This window comes from Lytechinus variegatus, chromosome 9, assembly GCF_018143015.1.
Source record: "Lytechinus variegatus isolate NC3 chromosome 9, Lvar_3.0, whole genome shotgun sequence".
NCBI classification, from domain to species: Eukaryota; Metazoa; Echinodermata; class Echinoidea; order Temnopleuroida; family Toxopneustidae; genus Lytechinus; species Lytechinus variegatus.
In genome coordinates this window covers 401,268-423,942 of record NC_054748.1, presented here as the reverse complement: position 1 = coordinate 423,942, position 22,675 = coordinate 401,268, and the positions used below count along the sequence as shown (strand labels likewise).

The 22,675-nt window shown below is 35.0% G+C and overlaps 1 long non-coding RNA gene across 1 annotated transcript; it reads right to left on the bottom strand.

Annotated features, from left to right (window-relative positions):
- Positions 1-9,751: 9,751 nt before the first annotated feature.
- Positions 9,752-13,179, bottom strand: LOC121421368. Its single transcript, XR_005970960.1, has 4 exons — positions 12,903-13,179; positions 11,143-11,227; positions 10,539-10,711; positions 9,752-9,989 (listed from the first exon to the last, which is right to left on the bottom strand). It is a non-coding gene; the product is annotated as an uncharacterized LOC121421368 (long non-coding RNA).
- Between the last annotated feature and the right edge of the window lie 9,496 nt (positions 13,180-22,675).

The following is a 22,675-nucleotide window of genomic DNA, read 5'->3' as shown; positions in this document are numbered from 1 at the left end:
GTAACATGACCAAGGTTAAATATCATTTACGGTTAATGAACGTAGTATTGTATCATTACATGAATGGTATTGTTTGTGAATGATTATCTCATAGTAGTTTTCAAAGTCAGCACTGCTGCTATGTTGAATTACGTAAGGCAGGTGAGACTACCAGAGGCGCTCTACTTGTTCTCGGAACAGTCTAAATTGCAGGTATTTAAATCGAATCCCGGGAGAATGCAGGTAGAGACCAATTGATTTCTGGATTGATTTTGATATAAATATTTTGAGATATAAAATAAATCTCATGCATTTTACAACCATGTTTAAATCTTGATGAATTCCAATATAATTCCTTTTAGATTTAAAATCAATCTTTATGATTAAAACTATATCCAGAATTCGATTGGTCCATATCTACAATTTATCTGGATTTATTTTAATTCCCTGTAGTATGGAGTGTATGGATATTTGTTCCAAAGACTGTAGTGAAATCGTCTTCCTCATTTTATTCAAATTTTTTCTTCAATATACCTCTATAAAAACAACCTTTTTAAGGTATACAGTGTAATATAAATTGTAATATTGACAGGCACTTCTACAATCAAAATATATTTTGAGATTTAACTTGCATTCTTTAAGATTCAGATATACATTTTATTACCATTTCACTGCGAATGAAACCAAAATGATTAAAACAAAACAGACGAGTCGATTCTAAAATCATACAATTGCCGACTTTTCCCATGTATGCTTAGAACACGAAATTCGTTTCCAAATAGGCTAACACGGGATGAATGGATGGAGACGCCTGGCTATGCACTGAGTAATATTCAGTTTATTACTTATTGATATTATTTTAGAATGCTATGCAAGCTTCTGGTAAATTACATCGTAGCATCCATACTCAACCTTGAAGTGCAGCAGTAGGACGATAGCTACAGTGTATCTCAACAGATGTATACACACACACACACACACACACACACATAATTATATATATATATATATATATATATATGTATGTGTATAGATATTGTATAATATTATTTTTTACCCAGTTATTAGTCTTTATTACCCAATTTTGACAGATTTTAACCAATAGATCTGTCATACTATATTGCCCAGTGTTGGTTAAAGTTAGGCCATTTCTGTCTCAAGAGTGTAATGAATTCAATTCTATTTCATCGTAATTATTGTGATCATTATCACCACGCTGCGTTTTGAGTATGTTCAAATAAAAAAGAGTAGAAATGCTAACATGAATGAATATATCCACTATCACCATGACCATCCTGCTCATCACTGTCATTGCTTTGTGTTCCGTTGTCATTTCCTTTTCTTAGAGACTAAACAAATTTCCAAATAAAACCACAAGACTATCCCCCTCCCCCCCCCCCCCGAAAAAAAGTAATGGCAAAATATTAAGCCAAGTTAACAAAAGGTTCTATACATCTGAATGCTATTTGTAACTTTTCAGGAATGCAGCAGTGGCTTTTGTTGAAGCACCATGTACCTGGATGTTTTTCTTTAGTGTTAGGATATCAATTCGACCAGTCGACTACAAAACGCACGATCAATGGGTCAACTTTTTAGTTCCAATCGAAAATTCGATGGTAATAAAATCTTGAAAGAAAACCCAATAGAATTCTACCGTTGAGAGAATAGCTGCAGAACGAGATCGTTGCGTCCCTGCCGCAGTCACACTTGGCGAAACCGACTCCAGATCGACGAAATATGTTACGTTATTCCAAATGGCGTAAAATTTATCGGTTTGGAGGTTTTGTTTGGCAAACGTATATCGACGGTAATTGCTATTTCAAATTTTCAGATTCTCATTATTCACTTTTGTGTTACATTTCATCAATTCATTAATTCATTTATTTATTCATCTTTTATATCAATCATTCTTGAAAGAATAATAATTAGATGTTGCATCCATCCCTTCATTCAGCTATCGATTTCAAAACGCATTATTTTATGTTCAGCTGTTGATATTAGCTTATTAATTAATTCATTTAATTTCTTTCTTTTTTTCATCAAGACTGATATCGAGTATGCAATAATGTGTTCATGTATTTTATCATTTTACTCTTTTTTTTTATAAATCATCATCAAAATAAATCAATATTCATTATTATTAGCAGTAGTAGTATTATTATTGTTGTTGTTGTTATTATTACTCACATTATTATTATAACTGTTATTATCATCATTATCATCGCCATCATTATCATCATTATTATTGTTATTGTCATCATAGATTTTCGTCATATCTTATTTGCTATGTTTTTTTTCTCCTGCTTTCATAACAATCAACTCGATATCATACAACCAAAGTGAACTACCCTGTCTTTAGGATTCACGCCCTCTCTGTTCGTATTTCGGTTAGCGTTCCTGGTGGTATCACGGGCCTAAAACATTTCCCATAGTCTCGTGTGTTAAAGTGGCACCTTAAAAAGATTGATGAAACATAAGGATGAATTTTAAGTGTTAAATGGTTACAACAAGTGGATAGAATATATGTCTGACATTCCGTATCTGACCAGAAAAATGTACCTAGAGGGCCGAGGGGCTCATTATAAAACTAAATCGACATTTATGAAGACTATAACTGATAGGATCAAATTTATCGGTTGAGATAGTAAAATGGCTCTATTTTTTCCGACAGTAAAAGAAAATAATTCTTAAGTGGTGATATATCTTCCCAAGTTGAAAAAAGGAAGTTCAGTTGTTACCCTCCCTATAATCAGTGTTAGATTGTCAGTCTTATTCATTCATTTTTGTAAATCAGCAATATCAAATTGTCTCCAATTAATATCGTTTGCCTGTCAGTTGTAACCAGCTAAGACAGGGGCTTAAAGTGAAACTGACATAAGTAAACTATATAAGCTACACATTACAAACACGTAGTTATTTGTATTATGTTCGTTTTTTCCGTCGAAAATATTTTTTCCCGTTTCTTGTGCTTATTGGGGATTCAACTTCCCTTCTTTTTCATTTACAGGAAAAATAAATGAAAGTCATCTAGTGCTCAAATGGATGAAAACTTACAAATCTTCACTAGGTTTTTGTGATTTTTTGTTTTTGTTTCGCTTTTCATTTGGTATAAAGTACTATGCCATGGAAAAGGTTTGCGCATTATTTTGATGGCGATAGATTCGGAAAGCTGCTTAGAATAGACAGGGGGTAAAATATGGCAATAACTAGTCTAAATTTGTTAGATTTCATGTAACTGTTTCTGAAACTTTTCATAGATTATACAAAGAAACTACGTGATACATTATAAAATATTCAACAATAATGAAAAATGTGAGCAACGCTCTATTTTCTATAACAAATTTTAGCACTTTATGCTTAGCTTGACTTTGTGGAAACCCCTTAAAATGTCTTTTCCCATAGATATTTGTAACAAAACGACTATTTTGTAGTATTTATTTCAGATTCTTTAAAGGTAAATGCCAATTTTGTTAACGATCTCAAAATGACTTTTTACAGTCCCAATATAATGACCACCCAAGTGTCTGTTTATATGAATAAAAAATATGTGCCGAAGGATTCTGGAAGAAATTGTGTAATTGCTGAGAAATAAGCAAAATAAGCGAGGATTCGGGCACTTTCGTCTGGTCTTTATTCCAGCAATATAATATGCACTGTCCCACGTGTGCCTATCTGTGTTGGCGATCTTCAGTGTGATTGTTTTTCAGCTTAGATTTAATGATTTCACAAGATTCAGTTTATGTAACTGTACCAGATCTAGATCGACGATGATGTAGTAATACTTAACCTTGGTTTTACAGATTTTCTCACGAAATCACTTTTTCACTCAACTACTGTACTTTAGCTTTAGTATGTCTTGATGTCTTCTATTTAAACAATGGCGGGCAAATGGGGGGGGGGACCCCTTGTAAAATGAATCAATACCAAGACATTAATGGAGAAAAAGAAAGATAGAGGAAAGGGTGAAATATGGCATTCTTGTTTTTCCAAGACAATCAATCAAGTGATCTTGGTTATGCGATGAATTTTTATAATGACAAAGAGATATGTGAAGATGACAAACAGAATTAATCTTCTTCATTATACTCAGTCATAATTCCTCACAAAATTAGATTTCTTAAAAGGCACATTTATTTTATTGTTCTTTTCTCTAGCAAATTGAGACCTATGTCTGGCGTCTCATAGTTTTCAGATCATGACGTCACTGATCTGAAATAACATTGTATCATTTTTTTTTCTAGGAATGGAGTTATGTCCCCAGACAAATTGTAAGCAATTCCACTTGAAGAGTTAATAGGGGATGTATGAACTTTATTGAATGATTTGAACCAAACACGGGAACTGATGAAGTACTGTTTCCACAACTTTGTACTAAACTGAGCAAGTTAGGATTCTTTTGACATGAAAAAGTGTTTCAATTAAGAAAAAAAACACCAACTCTTTTTGACCCTTTTTTTTTTTAGTAATTATCCCTTACACTAAGCTCATACTCCGGGGGGGGGGGCATTTCCATTCGCGAGTGGATGCCATGCGCGACCATGGGGTCTCGAAAAGCACCCTAAACACGTAATTTCCACATTCTGAAAATGCACCCCTTAACAAGTATTGGCGTGTGAAAGCCTACCCTTAACAAGTATTGGAAACAAAACGATACTCTTGGCAAATATTCCCTGAAATGAACCCCTAAACAAGTACAGGAATGTTTTATTGTTACGGGTCCTTCGGTCGTCGGCTTTACCTTATTTGGTTTAGTACGACCCCACCTTCTACACCTCGCGCAAATCGGACTCTAAACACGAAGTGTTGGGGCAAAAAGGACATCCTTTATAAAACATTTTAATTTTGTTTTATCATCCCCGCAAATACGACCCTAAACACGTAATTTTCCTAGCGAAATAGATACCCTTTTTTCATTATTTTTGTGTTTTTGACACCCTTATCACGTTACGTACGTATCGTGCCCTATCGTGAAAAAGACCTCCTTTTTACGTGTTTTTTGGTCGCGCATGGTATCCACTCGTCAATGTAAGTGCCCCCCCCCCCCCCCTGGGCTCATACTCTCTAAGGCCCGAATTCACAAAGGTGGTTTCGTTTGAAACCATGGTTTTTAGAAACCGTGGGTTTTAGAAACCATGGTTTTTGAAAAACCATGGTTTCTAAAATTTGCGATTCACAAACGATGGTTTCTAAAACCCACGGTTTCAACAGTGGTCTCAAATGAAACCATGGTTTCAACAGTGGACTCAAATGAAACCATGGTTTAAACCATGGGTTTTACCTCAAAACCAGGGATTTCCCCTTTTTAGCGCGTACTGAGCATGCTCAGTTTCATTAAAAACTTACATTCTACAGCTAGCACTGGCATAAGTGGCAATACGGTCTGATTCTTCAATTACTACAACTTTTTTTCGTTGAAATATAAAAAAATGAAAAAGGTGTAATTTTATGCGCTTCTAGCTACTAGTATCTCGCGATTCCCAGGTACAGATGTATTAGCTGCTGTACTGTATTGGCGATCGACTCGACCCCGGGACCCCGCTCAACATCTGACTTAATTTTGTGATCATAATTTATTTTCTTCACTTTTGTCGCAGAAGATAGACTCTCTTGTATTCCCTTAACTCAATTTCTTCATAGAAAGAGTAAAACTTAGTGTACATGCCTGATTTGTTGAGGTTTGTCAACTTTCTCTCTGATCGTGAGTAGCGAAAAACGGATTAAAGATTCGGTGCTTTTCATCGCAATATTAGTAGCTCGGCCCCCGTAGCTGCCGGGGCGCTTCAGACCCGAAGATATCCCCAACGGAAGTGTGCATGTACAGTCAAGGAGCCGAGCTTGGCTGATTTTTTTACTCCAACAATGTTGTAGGACTAAGCCTGTTAATTCATCGATCAAAGAAGAATGTCTATTGCTGCTCTCCTTCAGACAAAATTAGATGAAGCTTTACATCGTAGGATCTGCCCTTCTACTTTTTTGAAATAAATGTATTTATTTTCCATGGTGTGTAGTTTGGTTTTAAGTGGTAATAGGCTTCAATTTCTTGACTTGTAGATGTTCGATTCATCATTCAGGCTAAAATTGCATGTATAGTACACATGCACAGGCGCTGCAGGGGGGGGGGGTCGGGCGTTTTTCGCCCCTGCCCCAAAAATGTATTAAGGGAAAATATACATGGGGGCCAGCTTGGGACGATATAATCCCGGCCCCAAAAATGTTCAAAAGCATGGCTCTACGCAGCAGTTGCCCCCCCCCCCCGGAATTTTTGAACATTTAATTTTACAGAAAACTTTTATATCCACTATAAATGTGCATGAAACTTTCAGTTTCTCTTTCAAAAATGCAAATTTGGTTAAGTATACAGTGTTTACTATGTAATTCAACTTCATATGGCAAATAATAAAACCCACTTCACAGAGGGATATTATATTTCAAAACAAGTATTTTTACTGTTGAATTCTATCTTGTGTATATGCATTTTCCTGAGATGAATGGAGATATGAGAAAAATGTAGATGTTGAGAGGGATGGAAATGAGAGGAATAGAGTTGAGGGTGATGGAGATAATGGGAGGAATGAAGGTGATGGAGATGAGGGATGGAGGGGAACTGAGGATGGAGATGAGAGATGAAAGGATAGAGTGATGTAGATGATAAGGGAGATGATTAGAGGAGAGATGTAGATGAGAGGGGAAAAAAGGGGGGTGTGATGAAGATTAAAGGGGGATGATCATTACTATCAACATTACCATCATCATCAACACTAACATCACCATTGCCATCATCTTTATTGTCATCAACCTCGTTATCATCAACATCGTCACCACCATTACATGTATAACCACCACCACACTTGTCATCATCCTCATCACCACCAAAGTCATCTTGATCATCTTCATGATTATTTCGTCCAAATCAGAAAAAGGGCAAAAGACTACTCTTCTTTTATCATTTCTGTATATCTTTAATTTGCATGAAACCATCCTGCACCTTGGAAAATCACACCAGGAAATTACATAAAAATAAACACTGAAAATCTAATAATCAATTGGCATTTTAAAAACATTGCAAAATTACAAACATTTGTGAAATAATAAGGTCTCAAGTTTTGATATATTGCCACATCATTCTCGTATTACAATACAATAATGGCACAAATGAATAATTATTATTGTTAATTATTAGCTGGTATTTTTCTGGTTGCCTGACTCAAGCTCTACTTGTGAGGCTACCTGGTTTCCCAAACTAGGCCATCAGGTTATCCTTTGGGGTCAATTGAAATTATATTTTTTTCCAAGAAAATGCATTAATTGCCCTTTTAATTTGTTTCATTCATGCTCCCTAAATGTGCATGTGCCAGGCCAAGCTAGTGTTTTCCTGTTTGCCAGAGTTGAGCTCTACTCATAAGGCTAGCTGGTTGCCCTAGCTAGGCTGTTGCCTTGGGGACACTTGAAAAGAATACATTTCAACAAAAAACAAGGTGAACCACCAGTCTCGCCTGATATCACAATCAAACTAGCGTGTATGCTATATGATCTTTTGACCTTATTATCCTCTTGGACATGCATATGGTATTTAATCCCCAATGGTTATCTGTACAAAGTGTAAACACAGCTGATGCAAAAAACAAAGAAAGATCAATTAGAATCGATGACCCCCATGGACACATACGCGTATTTTGGGGCATGCAATAAACTTTCGGTGAGCTATCAAAGTTTTAATCTTAAGCATTTGAAATAGACAATTTAGATTATGTGAGAATATTACATGAAAAAGTAAATGAGGAATTTGCATTTGATGAGTCCTGATTAAATAGCGTTTTTTTAATGAAAAAATAATTGAAGATACATGTAGTCTGAAAGAAACTAAATCTGATAAAAGTTAATTTCAAATACTTGTATTCATGTGAAATTGTTAGTAATAATGTGCTCTTTTAACCCTACATGTAAAACCCCCGGGGGGGGGGCATAGAACTATGGTGGGGGTAGGGTGAATTAACCCCCTCCCTCAACATATTCCACAACTATTCCGCTGTGCGAAATTTTACGACCATTCTACTCGCCGACTTTTTACTTTGAAGTCATGCACATCTTTTGAGATCAAATTTACGATGCATGGGCATGCTGTTGGAAAATTACTCAATTTTACATAAGTGCATGTCAGACCCAAAATTGCTCCAAAACGTGATTTTGTGTACAAAGCCAATGTTGAATTTTCTCATCTTCTTCATATGGACATGATTATTTTTACTTCCACATGTGAAATTACTTGATTTCAGCATAATTATGCTTCAAAAAAATGTCCTGCCATAATTTTGGCAAAACACAAAGATATACATAAGAAATTCATAAAACAATAAAATACATAAGAAATTCATTTTCAATCTAGGATTTTTTTTCATTTTGATTGTTAGCAATGGTATAAAAGTATGATTTATGCAGAAATTAGCATAATTAATTAATGTTAAATATCTGACGATTTCGGAAAAATTAACCAAACAGCATTGCACAAGACATCCCCCACTATTATCATACCAATTTTCAAGGCGTTAATGTGATCATTGGCAGAGATCTCAAGGGAAGTTGATTTAACCCCCCCCCCCACCCCTGTAAAAACAAGTGTTAAAAAAGAAGACACAAGTAAATAATGAAATTCTTACTTGTACATTACAAAAGTACCTGTTCTAGAGCAAGTCCACTGTACAAAAAAAAAGTTAATGTGAATGGAATAGAGATAAGTAAAACATGCATGACACGGAAAACGTCAAAATAGGATGTAAAATAAGAAATTAATTAATCAAGTGATAAAACAGGTGATATGCAAACAAGTCTATGTCAATTGCTGATGTGGTTTACGGTACACCATGTGGAGTGTTATAGAATCAGTGGATAGAAGAAGAGAAGGAAGTGGATAGGCGAGAAAGTGGAGATTTGAGAATAGAGTATTCTTTCTTGAGAATAGTCCTGAAAAGGACTGTAAACCAGAAGGAATGTTGAGTGAGAACAGCTTGAGTAGTAGAGCTGATGAGGAGATGCTGGCTTGCGTCGGCGAGTAGAGATGATGAGTAGTAGAGAGACTCGACGTTTCGAAACGTCGAGTCTCTCTACTACTCATCATCTCTACTCGTCGACGCAAGCCAGCATCTCCTCATCAGCTCTACTACTCAAGCTGTTCTCACTCAACATTCCTTCTGGTTTACAGTCCTTTTCAGGACTATTCTCAAGAAAGAATACTCTATTCTCAAATCTCCACTTTCTCGCCTATCCACTTCCTTCTCTTCTTCTATCCACTGATTCTATATCACTCCACATGGTGTACCGTAAACCACATCAGCAATTGTACATGCCACCATGCAAACCTTCAAACAACATCCGAAGTCTATGTCACACACTCACTCTTTCTTCTGTAGAAATATATTATAATGCTTGATTTTTTACAGAATTATGAGAAAACTCTTCATCGAATTGAGTATAGGTTGCCACAATGGCTTTTTACAAAAGTTTCAGGGAGAAATCAAACCATATCTCACCTGTACTTTATACACATTATGAGGGGAAAAAATCATGATACTAGTATATTACAAAAGAAACACTGAGTGGAGATGGAGAACGTCACTTTGTCACTCATTTGCATACTGACCAGGATGTCTGTTTTGTGAAAATAAGCAAAACTTCAAAATGTCAACACTTTCTCATTTTACATCAAATTTTGATGAAATGTTTAGTCTTATGCTCATTGGACTTTTCTGTATTATATCAAAGAAACTTTTTGTTGGGGTGGACTTGCCCTTCAGGAAAGTACAAGGCTTGTTTCCCTCCAGGAATTCTTGTATAGACATGGGTCCCATCGATCACTCACACAGTTGTTGTTGGGTAGTCTCAATCTCATCTCTGGTTGTTGAAGTTCTCACAAAACCTCTTTTTTTCTTGCTATGGCTTGCGAAACATCTTTGATCACTCACAAACTGATAATTGCAACACTGATGCCTCATCACCACGTATTCCCTGAAATTATCCTGTAAATGAAGATATATTGCCAGAAGTTGCATCTTACTCTGCGTTTTAATTTTTCTTTTTTTAAGATGACAAAGAGAAAACAAAACATAACTATTCTATTGTCTTTACATTGTAAGATTTGAAAAAAAAAAGACTGGTTCCCAAATGGAATCCTTTAAAAATTACTTTACTGGTCTAAAGGCTAAACCTATCCGTATCCCATAAACATTTATGTGACAAACATACATTGAGCATAGCCGATGCAATACTTTTTTTCAAATAACCAAGATCATGATGCAACCTCTCATATTTTTTTCTTTAATGTAAATTAGGGATTTTGGAAGAATCTGTCCACAATGGATGACAAAACATATAGTTCTAATTTACATTTCTGATTGTATTATCATATGCTCAGTTCAATGTAAATGTAAAACAGGCAGTTGCCAAAATTTATTATCACTTTCTACATTGAGTCTTCCTTCTTACAAGAATATCACTAATACTTGCATACACTAGGCTTGTCTTGAGATGTTATTGTTATATAACTTTCTTATTAAAAAAATACTTACACCATACAAAAGCAGAATTGTCAATATTTGCAGAAAGGTAGTCTATCACTAGGCCCGTTGTCCCTTTTCAGGCTCAGATCATCTTCAAGCATGTTGATGAGGTAGTGTGTGGTCTCTTTTAAAAAGTTTCCTCCTGTCAACCACTCCTAATTGCAGTTCTTGTTGGCATATTCCTATTGAGTTAGAGTGAGAAGCACAAGAAAAGATTTAAACATTGAAAAAAAATGTATTCTTAACTATCTTTACTGCGTACTGTCAAAATTAATAGGCCTACCTTTTAAATCTGCATATATTTGGTCAGTTGACTTTTTTTGCCCACAACCTAATCAGATGGCCATTCTCATAAAGTTAAATTTAAATTGATCAACTGGATCTACAAATATTTGACATTTAGGCATTATACTCTATGACCATGTGACACGGAATTTAGATCAATTCAGTCACTGTCAGATGTGTACATCAACCAAGATTGAAATTGATCAAAATAAGTGGTTCTTTATCATGACAACAAATTTTATGATAATAAAGTTTTAGACGGTGACAAAGAAAAAAATTAGAAAATAGACAAAAGTCCACATAGAAACGACAACAAAAATGAACATACCTCTCTTACAATCCTCCTTTAATAGTCTCTCAGGACAGCCTGTGCATGTTAACTTGTAAGATGTTTTCATCCATTCAAAAATTTACTGCGGAAATAAACAAAGTACAGATAGATCTACATTAAATTAAGCTTTAAATCTAATGGACATGAAACATAATTCAACATCTCTTCAAACCTGCCAGATTTCCAACCAAAATGTAAATTCTTATTATCATTTGGGGTGATTTGTTAAAATAATCCATTCAATTAATTGTTCTACAGAACGGTGCTTCATAACATAGCTCATCGTATTGTAGCTACATCATGTAAACAAAGCGAGTCAAGCCTATTGTATTATGCAGTGCGCAGCAAGGGATGGGAAGATTTTGCAAAAAAAATGGCCACCAGATCGATCTGATTATTTAGGCCCTATAAGAATATTTATTCCTTTTATTATATAAGGTGTAAAAAGGTATAAAACTTAAATTTAGTGTATTTAACCAATTTGCAGTGATGTGGATATTGAAGGGGATTCCATCAATTGTTTACCAGCTTCGACACACACTGACATAGCCCTAGGGCCTACCCAAGGCTAACCCTGGGCCGGCGCCCAGGAGCTCATGTATTGACCCATACTCACGGGACAAGGGTAGATTATGGTCAAAATATCTAGCAAGATAAATTATGAAAACAGAAATTATGCACTTACGATTATATGGATGAAGGTCTAACGAGTGGCAGTTTTCCTGACAGACTTGAACCTCAAAAAACGAAGTTCTCTCCTTCTTCTACCCCCATTTCGACCGGCCATTTTGTTACAATTCATAACAAAAATGGCAGATCAAGACGTGGGTAGGAGAAAACTTTTCGTTTTTTGAGGTTCCAGTCTGTGCCCAGATGTCAGAAAAACTGCCACTAGTTAGACCATCATCCATATAATCGTGGTAAATGCATAATTTCTGTTTTCATAATTTATCTTGCTAGATATTTTTACCATAATCTACCCTTGTCCTGTGAGTATGGTCAATTACACGGTAAGCTCCTGGGCTCCCGCCCGCATAGCGGGCAGGAGTTCCCTTAGTTAACCCAAGGCCTAGACTAGCGTGTCTAACTTGGGCTACGGCTTCATGATAAAAAAATTATTAAAAATATCAGAGTCCTCGAGGGGCGCGAGGCTAGATCTACTACATTTCTCAAGTTGGATCTGAATAAGTGAATGTTGAAAAATAATTTTTGTGATCACTAGACTACTTGGAGACAGGATCTAAGGTAGACACGGTTAGTGTTTTGTTTTCCCATTCACTAAAAATTGACCCAAAATATTTTTTATGCTCTTAGTTTAGTTATGATCATGGTTATTTTAAAATTAATTCTGCAATTTTGTGCAGTTACTTAATTAGATCTTAGACTACTAAGATAAGGTACAAATTAATGAAGAACAAAATTTTCTTGAATTTTGCACAATTGTGGTTGAAAGTCTGACTACTTTGGCGGCTTTGTCATGTTATCGCTATGCAGCAAGATAATATCAATGCTTTCAAGGGTTCTCCTGAGCGAGTCGGTGGGACAGCTCTTCGTTATATTTTGACAGGACACAAAACTTCACGCGTGGGACTGGAAAATAACTTGCGTGCGATAATGCTTTTTCCATCCCAAGAACACCGTTCCGCTCTTAACTTTGCATGCATTTACAGCATTAATTATAATATTTCTCCACAAACAAATACATGCAGACGTAGAAAAAAATATTCATTGTCACTATAAAATGGTAAATTACTTACGATGTTCTCACAACTCGGCAAATACCAATATTAAGCGCTTCGCTCCTCTTCATTTCGTGCAAAGCTGATTTATCGTCGTCTATGCACTTGCTCAGCAATGTACCGAAATACTGATCTGTGATTGGTCAATGTGCCTAAAAACCATGGTTTTCCTAAAACCCACGGTTTGAAACCACCTAAAACAGTTGACTCAAAATCATGCCGAAAACCCACTGTTGAAACCATGGTTTCATTTGAAACCACCTTTGTGAATCGCAAAATCAGCAAAACCCACGGTTGAAACCATGGTTTCTGCAAAAACCACCTTTGTGAATTCGGGCCTTTTGTCTTTGGTTACCACAGTTGCCATATACGCCAGCGAGACATGGGAAATGACAAATGGATCAGCACATAAGTTCGGTGTCTTTCATAAAAGGTGTCTCCTAAATATTATGGGTATCAACTGGAAAGAGAAGGTATATAGCAATGCCTGCTGCCTGCCATCTTTCTTTCTACTTAGTGTACCGCACTCCTCTGTCCCTTCTGTTTTCTCCCCCTCACCTCCCCCTCTCTTATAATATTGTATAACGTAAATGTTTCCTTATATGATCCATCAGTTACGCTTTTTCAAGTGCACAAAAATTGTATTTATTTTTAAACAAAATTATTATTACGACCCAATATTTATTTGTTGTAGTTGAATTTAACTAAGATAGGGGCTTGCCTCTTGTACAAGCTTTATTTTCGGCAAGTCCCTCCGTTTTACTTTTAAATACAAATGTCATTTGAGACAAATTTATTTACTGAATTGTGTTCCTTAAATTTATGATTATTTATATATACATGTTATATTTTGTAGTATTTTCGACCTTATTTTGTTATGCTTATCATATCACTGTGAAACGGAAATAAATAAATCAAATTGAATTAAATAGGAAGTCCTAATATGGAGATAAAAAAAGAAACAAACTCTCCCACAGGGAAACATAGAAACGACTTAGATCCTTGGTCACACTCCCAGAATCACGGAAAGAAATTTAGATTGAACTCGCAATGGAGGTAGGAGAAGAACGGGAACGCGCATTGCTACCTAAAGGAGAACAGCAACCAAAGAAACTCTAGGAGATGTGGCTTATCTGGCAACAGACGGAGGCTTTAGCCGAAGACCGCCAGAGTTGGACATGCTCTGTTACTGCACAATGCTCCAGTGGGAACAGGAGGAACCAAGTCTTAGTAAGTAAATTCAGGAAAGGATTTGATCTACATGTATGTTCATGTGTGTTATTGGTGCGAGCTCAAGTAACTTGTACTGTACGTTTATGGAAGATAGAAAAGGTTTATCGCCGAGTTTGATCAGGCTTCGTGCAATGCCTACAGCTGGCGCTGTTCGTTTTCTAAATTTGCTTCTGATTTATCTCAAATTAAACCCATCTATCTGGTCCAATATTCCTAAACCTTCTATAGCCATGAACTTGCAACTAGATGGACACCAATCGGTTATGCACTTGGATGTGACTGTCATCAGGGGAAAGGACATGTCGGACGTTTTAACCGACAGTTCCCATAATAATAGTGCATCTCAGCCAATCAAAATCAAGAAAGGATCTGACAACTTGACGAACAAAAAGTTGATGGAACGCTCCCCAGGTCATCTCATTAACATTCTCTCAGTGAATTTGTCAGTTTTGATTCTGCAATGTTCACTGTCAATTAGGCCATGGGTTGAAAGAAGCAGTCGGTGATTAGATATCAAATATCAGGTCCAACCCAAATTATTGAATTAGCATCAACAGACAAAAACCAAACAAGCATAACGATGAAAATTTAATCTATTAAAAGTTGTTATACAATAAGAAAGTTATGATATTTTCAAATTACGTTATATCTATAATTCAGTTACATGCAAATGAGAAAAATCAATAATGTCGTTAATGCACAATTTCATTTGGTTTTGATATTTCAGTTTTACTGAGTTGACAACAAGGACCAACTCGACTGAACCATAACATTTTAATCAATGGTAATACCAAGTGTTCATGGAGGAATAAAACTTTGTTTCACATGAAAATGCCGAAAAAAATTGATATATTGAAATAAAAAAGAATGGTGAGTATGTGACATCATCAATCCCCTCATTTCATTAGGTGGGCAGATCATATCGTATTTTATTAAATGAAATTAGGTTTATTCAAAAGTTTTCTACCAAGAACTGATACAATTGGAAAGACAACTGATTAACTGTATTTATATTGTTTTTATATTGGCTACATAAGACCCGTTTTTTGGAGTACTGTGTACCTATCTTTACTTCAGGTCTAACTAGCAGACAGACATATTATTAGGAATATATACAAAAAAGATCTAGTCGAATAATTATTGGACCAAACTACAGTTCATGTGATGATGCATTAAAAAAGATAGGCTTATTAACTTTTAGTATCCCGAAAAAAAACTTACTCAAGATTTTGCTAATCTCTTTTGAAAAAACAATATATGTAAATATTGGTTACCTCCTCAAAGAGTTGATAAATTTTCTTCAAATTGCAAAAAAAAAATAATGAATTCAAAATCAAGACAGTGTCCTCCGTACTTTTCCACGTGTGCCTAATATATATTACAAGTCTTAACTATAATAAATTGAAAATTCTTGAACGTTTAATCTACATCCTTAGCAATTGTATTTTTTGTTTTTAATTACTATTGTTTTATCGTGATTTTAAGAGATTTATCAAGAATAATTTCATCAATAAATTGTATGCATTCTCTTATTTTGTATTCATCTTTGTCAATAATTTACTGTGAAAATTTTACGTATGTGAATAATTTCAATCGTATTTGTCTTTTTTAATCATGCATGTTGCAATATCATGTAAAGCATGTGCAATTCAATTTTTGTTTTTACTCCGATATATGTCTTTAATCTATTAAATGAATGAAGGAATGACTGACTGAATGAAAATTATGTATTGATTGCAGCAACTCATTTTATCATAATGGATACACGTTACTTACACATGCATAAAAAAGAAACAATTATGATTTCATGTGATAACACAAGATAATGGAAAATGGGGATGTGACATCATCAGCCCACCTAACGAATATCTGCGTGCATATAACTGTTTTCACAAAATTAAGATTTAATAACTTCGTCATTCGTTTTCATATTTTCATTAGGTATTCAGCATTTGGCTCCGTGAATTTTCCTCTTTACATATAGTGTAAAAATATACCAGGCTTTGAGTAAATATTCATCCGAGGTTGGACTGGCATTACTATTTTTCTCGAGGGTCGGGGAAAATAGTATTTTGGCCAGTACAACCGAGGATAAATAATTCCCTCTATACTTTAGAAATAAAGGCCTGGTATATTTGTTTTACATCCTACATTTAATAACTGAATAAGGTAGAACGATAGTTTATCTTCTCTTGTATACGTAGTTCATCTTTTCCTAATCTGAACTTAAATATAGATAACGCGCTGGGCAGGCTGATCTACCTTTTCCGAAACCATGCGCTCAGCGGAACGCGGATTTGTGCCTGCGCCGTCCCTTCACGGGACTTGCCCGTTAGAGTCAACTCGCTGACCGGTGCGCCCGAGAAATATCTTTGTCAATGATCTGTGACGTCAATGATGGAATAGTCGACTATTCCATCATTGACGTCATGGAATAACACTTTTCTTCGGTGGGAGTTTCGTTAAATTGACTTCATCGTAAAATAGTGAAAATATGTTTGGTCACATGATGTTATTTAAACCAATCAGCATACAGGATTTAATTTATGTAGGATATAAATATAAATATCTTCAGCTCGGAGCATGCTTGTCACAAGTCGGCGAATTTTTTCTGGGGTGGTGTTGTCCCATTCTTCCAGGAGATAACGTCGGACATCTTGAAGAGTGTCTCCTGGTTGAATTCTTTGATTGACCGATTATCCTGATCCCACAAGTGTTCAATCGGGTTCATGTCTGGTGTACAAGCGGTCCATGGATCCATGCAGCCTGTTTCTGACCGTTTTGGGAAGAAACTCGACGGGCACCGCGACCTCTCGCAGCATGAATTTCAGATCTGATAGTTGGTGCAGTGACAAATCGCCTTCTCAACTCAAGCATCCTTATCCTCCTATCTTCTGTAGGGGTGGTGGCCCTAGGTCGACCACTCTTGGGGCGGTCTCTTACTTCATCAGTAGCCAAATACCGCTGGTTCAAATTTGAAATAGTGCTCGTGAAACTTGGAAATATCTAGCCACTTGTCTTAAATGACTGCCCAGCCTGCAACATATTCATATTGCTCTTGCACGCTCTTGGTTGGAAAGCTTCATCTTGAACGTGGGTTTCCAAATGATTCAACTCATTATGCATCTCATGATGCATCCCTAAGCATTCAGTTCAAATGATAACCACCTGTTGAAATTGTTGAATGTATGCCTACAGGATGGCCGCGATCATTAGCATTTGAATGTTTAATTTCTTGCAAGTTTCTTTTAATGACACTGCTATTGTTTAAAGCATTTAACCACCCATGCATGACTGTTCACATAAAAATGTCATGTCATACTGGAAGAGGAATATTGTCTGGTCATGTTGACATACACTCATTTGTCTTTAATCAAATATCTATATGGAATATTTTAACTTTTATAGGTGTCCAAGAACTTTTTTGCCGATTGTACATGTAAATACATATAAATTTCCACTATTCTGGAAGTTTCTGGTATTGTCTTTGAAAAGAACACGTTCCTTCTTTCTAGAGCAATCATAATTCTGGAAGACTTTCACACGAAAAAAATTTTGAAATTTGAATGATGATTCCAGTAAAAAATGTCGAATCGTTAGCACGTGTGAAACAAAAGTAAAACACGATTAGAATCACGAACGCTAATCACAGTCAATATTATAATAGCAAACATCATTACAAGGATGATTCAAGATTCACTTTTAAAGGGCCCTCAGTGAAATTAACAACGTAAACAACATAGTTAATCCTATTGTACCTGTTCCCTGCCAGCAGTCTTTATTGCCTATTGTCCATTTAACATGCGTGCCTAAAAAAGACATTCTGGAATATTCTTACTATTCAATGAACTTTCTTAGAGAAAAAAATAAATAATGAGTAAATATACATATATGATCAAAATGCACCGAAGAGTATAAGGGTTGAAGTTGGGGTTAAGCATACCGGTTCGAAGCCCTCTCTCTTCGAGAAACATTACTAACTTTAGTTAGGAATTAAAATGATGTCATCATGTCAGGACACTCTTAAAAAATTACATGGATTTCCTTTGTATTTCAAGAAAAGAAAGAGGAAAGGGCACATGTTGATATAGATTATAAATAAAGCTCTTTAACTTAATACATGCAAAATAAACGAGCAATGTAAATAAAATGAGTTGGGAAAGGGTCATGCCGGGAATCGAACCCCGTATTTTCACGGAGTAGTCAGGTGCCTTAACATAATTATGTTTAAAGATTTTGAAGAAAGGTTAAAAATAATACGTAATAATTGCAGGATTGATGATGATATATTCTGTTTCGTTGTATCGAACATTAATTCTTTGTGCACTGTTAGATTTTGAAGAAAGAAAAAGCGTGTGGAGTTTTGAAGGAATAAGCACTTTTTTGCTTTTATTTTGTGTAGAAGAGTTGGATCACAGAAAAAAAATTATATTATACATCGAACTTTATCACTATATCCATAAAAATGGAATTATCAGACTAATGTATCCGGAGCATGTTTATTGTCCCACTCCCAAGATTTTTGTGTACAATCATGATCAATAGTGGTATATGTGCCCCATATAGATTACACGATATCGTACACGTTTTCTTTTTATTGGGGTTATTACCAACTACATATAAAAGTATAATCGCGATATTTATTCTTCTCTTAGGTGAAGGATAAAGAAGAGGAAGAAGACTTAAAGGACGAATAATAAGAAGAAGGAGAAGGATGAGGAAAAATGATGAGAAGAAAAAGGAAAAAAGAGAGCAGGACGAAGAGAAAAAAGAGCAAAATTAAATAAAGTCTTTATTTTCCCCGCGCTTTGATTTCTTATGATTTATTTCAATTCCCATTCCACATACAGTATTCAAAATACGCGAAAATTGTGTTGCTCAAACTTTTTCCTGCGAATAATAGAGGGCAAAAAGCAGCCCCCTCGAAAAATAATTAAGTGAATAAGAAAAACAATGAAAACTAAAATGAAATGAATTGAATTAATAAATACAAAATAGTAACTAAACAAATAATTGAATAAATTTATTATTCACTCAATTTTGATTTTAGTCATAATAAACACTTGAAAATAAGATATTAATATTTATCGAACACGCCATTAATTCATTTTTATGTCTACACGTCGTGCAGAGCAAGCTGGTTCTATAATCCAATGTTTAATGGACCACATGCTGATGACAAAACTTAGCTCTTCTAATTATGAAAAATAAAATTATTATGTTTGTTAATAAAAAGTATACATGTTTTTCTTCGAAATCTAACAATGCAGTAACATTAAATATTCAATAAGTAATAACTTTGCAGTCTTCATAGCTAATCATGGTACATACGCCACTTAAACATCCCGAACTTGCGAGATTCAAAACTAATTTTATTTTGAATACATATAAGATACAGTTCTCGGCTAGACCATATGAGATATTTTTAAACAGAACCTGTGTGTTTTTCGTACTATTAAGCCTAGATAATAATGTAAAAACTTGTAAATAGGGTACAGTTGACAGTCTTAATGCCGTCAGAAGTTATTCAAAATACCAACCTCACTTATTATGATGACGATAATAAGAACAAAAACAAAGGTAATGATAATAATACAAATATCAATAACAACAATGATAATGATAATAACAATAATCATAATATTTACAATAGGTATAATTTGTTCTTATTCACGCCATTAGTTCGAGCTGCCCGTTTTCGACTCGTGTGTTTTTAACTATTATCTACTGATCCAGGCAAATAAGAGGTTGTATGACTTTGTTGTTAATATATTCAATGTTTTGTTGGTTTCTTGTCAATTTATTTTGATTCATTCAAGGTTGATAATTCCAAATATGGGTGGTGCCCCTCGATTTACCTTGGGTAATTTCTGCAAAGTAGCAAAATCCACATTGGCCGCCGAAATGTGAAAACTACCCAAGGAAACCATAAAAATTGCTCACAATGAATATTAGATGGCTGCAGTATTGACGCAAGAGTAAAAAAGCGTCTGAAAATATGATTTTTCAAAACAAAACGCGATAGCGACACTAATATTTGTATTTAGTGATTATCGGTAGATTCATAAGAAATTAGATTGATTAAGTGTGTATTTCAAGGAAAAGAAGAAAAAAAAACGTGCATATGTTCGTAACAATAAAAACTTAGCATTTAGATTCATTTCATGCAAAATAAAAGAGCAATATAGGTAAAATGCCTTGAAAAAGTTTCGAGTTTTCATGGTGTATAATCGGGGCCTTAAACCACTCTTAATTCAAATATTTTAAGAAATATACACAGTAAGTGCAGGATTGCTGAGGTTGCTGTCTGTGGTGACAAAAACGAAAAGAAGTAGATGAAATTTTTTTTTCGTTTTGTTTTTATTTTTTATTTTTTTTATTATTTTTTTTTTACTTATTTTTCGGGGTAGCATTTGCCTATTAGAATTAGCAGGTAACAACACTTTTTTTTAATCATGCATGTGGAATACGAAGTGAAATTAATATTATTTTTTACTTTTTATTTCTTGGTCCTGCTCTCGTACTTCTTCTTTTCAGTTCGTCGTTCTCTTTTTTTTTATTTTTCGTATTATTTTTAGAATAAAGAATGAAGATAAAGTAAAATATATTTATTTAAAAAAAAGATAATACATACGTTGTAAATAATGAGCTCAATAATTCAGGAAATGATGATTATAGTAACAATAAACAAAATAAAGTCAGAAATAACAATCAGACATGTCATATATCTTCTGCTGCATGAAGCTTTCCTCCTTTTTATTGATTTATCAAATTGGGTGTGTGATATATCAGGCCCCTATTGCAATAAGTTTGAAAAGAAATGATTTTGTTGGAATCAAAATGCGATAAAAGAAAAATATCAAATATGAAATACTTCGATGACTGTGGCCTGAATTTTACCCATCCTCATGATAGGCTAATGTTGCACTTTAGTTGAAAAAAATAGCACGATAATGAAAAATACAAAAGAAAATGAAACAAATACAAATTAATATGCTTACGAGTACAATTTCGTGTATAATATCGCGTAATCTAAATGGTGTACAAACATATCTTTGATACTGTAAATATAGATAAGAGAAACAAGCTGGTTCTTCGCTTCCAAAAATTAATTTACAGCATGGTAATAATAAAGCCTCCCTTTTCAAATCATGAATATACTAAAAACAATTGTGTTTGTTCATAAGGATCTTTTTTATAACCTAGCAATGCAGTAAGATTAAATGTTCAGTAGCTTTATAGGTTTGCAATTTGTACAGCTATTGATGTTGTTAACTTTAAAACAAATTATATACATATATATGTGTGTGTGTGTATGTATGCATACATATATATATATATATATACAGATTATGTACGCCATAGGAATATCATAATTCCCTGAATTCTATCAACAGAAGAGTTTGTATTTTAAGGTCATCGCTGATACGCTCTAAGTCACGTAAATTAAAGCGAGATGTAAACAACGTATGTACAAATGAGGCTAATAATAATACTCAGATTGATTCAAGTGTATTCCAGGATCAAAGAAATTGTAATGCTACAAGCCTAGTGAATTGTAAATGTAATTGCAAGAATAAATTTAATAATCGTAGATATAACCGGAAAATGTACGTAAAGAGAAGAAAAGATATGTTGAGGCGGGACAAAACTCACGGTCCCAACACAATGCCAACGACGGACGGTGAGAATAAGGATAATGAAATTGATAGCAAACTCATTGTCAATTTATCGACCCATCCTCTCACAGATAGCGAAAAGAGTCTATTATCGAAAGGACTCGGCTTTTGTCCATGTCCACCCAAAATAGATCCTTTGAAACTACAGAATGACTTTCGCGCATTTAAACGGCGCATGATCTTGAAAAGTTATTATCACTTGAAGAAGGGTAATATTGACAATGGGGAAGCCAATCGAACCATATCAGAGCCTTTGTCTGCTCCCTCACAGGATTCTGCTAACCCAAGTAACAAAGAAGCTCCTACTGATAATGAGATATTGGGAAGGCTTAACAAGGGCCTCAATGCGAAGAGCATGTGGATGCCTCACTTCACTCCTCCTCCTGCACTGGTTCTTTATCTAGATACAATCGAATCTTCATTAGAGCCCCTGACAAACAATACTCGTCACAAAGACAACTTAACAAAAACAGAAAGAAAGGCTCTGAAAGACCTTCGCAGCAATCCCAACATCATTATCAAACCGGCAGACAAGGGCTCTGCGATAGTCATTCATAACAGAGAGGATTATATAGCTGAAGGGCTTAGACAGCTCAATACCCCCACTTACGAGATGAAATCAAGTGACCCCACCAATGACCAAGTAAAAACAATCAAATCCACTATTTTGGAAACTGACTTTTCACCCGATATCAAGAAGAAGCTTATCCTCCCTAAACCCTCCTGTCCCCAGATTTACTTTCTACCTAAGATTCACAAAGTAGGAAATCCCGGTCGCCCCATAGTTTCTGGATGTAGTTGCCCTACTGTGCAGATCTCGAAACTCATTGACACTATTCTACGCCCTCTCGTGACAAAAAGCAAATCTTACCTTCAAGA